Raw genomic sequence first — 2,357 nt, 5'->3', positions numbered from 1 at the left:
TGGGCGACAGAGTGAGACTCCAACTCAAAAAAAAAAAAAAGAAAGAGAGACAAGATCTGGCCAGGTGCGGTGGCTCAAGCCTGTAATCCCAGCGCTTGGGAGACTGAGGTGAGTGGATTGCCTGAGCCCACGGGTTCGAGAACAACCTGGGCAACATGGTGAAACCTTGTCTCGACAATAAATCCAAAATTAGCCAGGCGTGGTAGTGTGTGCCTGTAGTTCCAGCTACTTGGATGGCTTAGGCGGAAGGATCGCCTAAGCCCAGCAGGTCGATGCTGGGGTGGCCAGGAGCATGCCCCTGCACTCCAGCCTGGGTGACGAAGTGAGACTCCAATTCAAAAAAAAAAAAGCGACAAGGTCTTCCTCTGTCACCCGTTGGCACAATCATCACTCAATGTAACCTCCAGCTCCTGGCCACAAGCAGTCCTCCCATGTCAGTCTCTTGAGTAACTGCCTTCACTTATTATACTGAAAACACCTTTCTTGACAATATCTACTCATCTCTACATCACCATTGTAATGATGACATGATATTCTATAGCATGAACATGCCATGGCGTATTTAACAGCCATCTGTTATTGACATTTGGGATTTGCCAGTATTTTGCAATTATGGAGAATTCCATAATGAACCTCCATTTACATGGGGTTGGTACCTTAAATGGCTACATTTTTTTCTAAAGTCCTAGAAGTTGAGTTGCAAGCTCAGAGGACATGCTGTACTTAAAGATTTCAACACTTATGTTTTTGTCACTCAACTGGAGACAAGACCTGTCAGTTCTTCCTTGGAAATTATCTTGGGTTTACTTGTTCCTCTCTCTCTAAGAATTCAGCTTAAATCCTCGCTCAACTAATACTACTTCCTGAAATCTCTCCTTCTATTATAAAATACTTTCTTTTCTTTTTTTTTCCATATTTTTATTTGAGAATGTTTATATCAGTACAACAAAACTAAATTTTAGAGACACTAGATATCATTAGCGTAGATATCATTTGTTTAATATAAAAGAAAGACATGAAAATTATTTACATAATGAAAGATTTTGGCCAAGGCGTGGTGGCTCATGCCTGTCATTCCAGCACCTTGGGAGGCAGAGGTGAGAGGATTGCCTGAAACCAGGGGTTCGAGACCAGCTGGGGCAACTTGGTGAGACCTCATCTCTATAATAAATCAAAAAAATCTGCCAGGTGTGGTGGCACAGGCCTGTAGTTCCAGCTACTTGGAGGACTGAGGCAGAAGGATCACCTGAGGCCAGCAGGTTGAGGCTGCGGTGACCATGAGCATGCCACTGCACTCCAGCCTGGGCGACAGAGTGAGACTTTGACTTAAAAAAAAGAAAGATTTCACAACTTCAGTGTTACGGGGTAGTTTCATGTTGATGACATTTCAACAGTGGTTTGCTTCAGGTCACATACTTTCCAAGAACGTCACCATCTCTAAATAAATAATCCCTGTCATCTAAAACTACTTGGGTACCTCCACATTGTGGGAGAAAAAAATTTTTTTTTGAGTTGGAGTCTCACTCCGTTGCCCAGGCTGGAGTGCAGTGGCACGCTCACGGCCACCCCAGCCTCGACCTGCTGGGCTCCGGCGATCCTTCCGCCTCAGTCTTCCAAGAAGCTGGAACTACAGGCACGCGCCGCCATGCCTGGCTAATTCTTTTATTTATTGTAAAGACGAGGTCATGCCAAGTTGCCCAGGCTGGCCTCAAACCTGTGACCTCAGGCAATCTCTCGCCTCGGCCTCTCAAAGTGCCGGGATAACAGGCTTGAGCCACTGCACCCAGCCTGGGAGAAGAAATTTATCTCCAACTTTCACTCTAGCAGGTTGAATCCTTTGACACCCGACCCAGTGACCACCACTGTCGCTTGAAATGCCTTTCCCTGAGATTTTTCTGGAAGCAAAATCCCTTTCCCTTTGCTACAGTGTGGGCTGCGCTTCTTTCAGTCAATACTCGGTCAAAGAGCGGAAGAAACTTCCTAAACGCTTGTCCTGCCATGGCTCCCGCCTGCTAACTCTGGCTGTCGCTCTGCCCACATCAATCAAATGCTTTCCACCCACAGCATGCTTGTGGATTTAGAGGTGCCCTTGTCCTCCTCAGTTTGGGAGCCCAACTGCAGATGAACAAGGTTAAGTAGCTTTGAAAAATTTCCAGATAATTAAAGAGGGGGTTCCTTGACACAGGGCATTGGGAACCAAGGAAAGCGGCTGTATTAAAGGGGGTGTGCCAGGGTGGGTATGGAACTAGAGGCGTCGTTTCGGAAATTATGACAGAAAAGGGCCAAGTGAGACCAGGAAAAAGGGGGACTCCAGGAAGAAAGAGAAGAGAACTTTCCAGAAGACATGCCTAAAGAAA

The 2,357-nt window shown here is 46.2% G+C and overlaps 1 pseudogene; it reads right to left on the bottom strand.

Moving 5' to 3' along the window:
* Positions 1 to 1,403: 1,403 nt before the first annotated feature.
* Positions 1,404 to 2,000, bottom strand: LOC103262586 (annotated as a pseudogene).
* Positions 2,001 to 2,357: the final 357 nt, after the last annotated feature.

This window comes from Carlito syrichta, unplaced genomic scaffold (assembly GCF_000164805.1).
Source record: "Carlito syrichta isolate Samal-C Ts95f unplaced genomic scaffold, Tarsius_syrichta-2.0.1 Scaffold304557, whole genome shotgun sequence".
Classification (NCBI taxonomy): Eukaryota; Metazoa; Chordata; class Mammalia; order Primates; family Tarsiidae; genus Carlito; species Carlito syrichta.
Note: the sequence above shows the minus strand (reverse complement) of the source record. Positions and strands in the feature narration are given on the sequence as shown.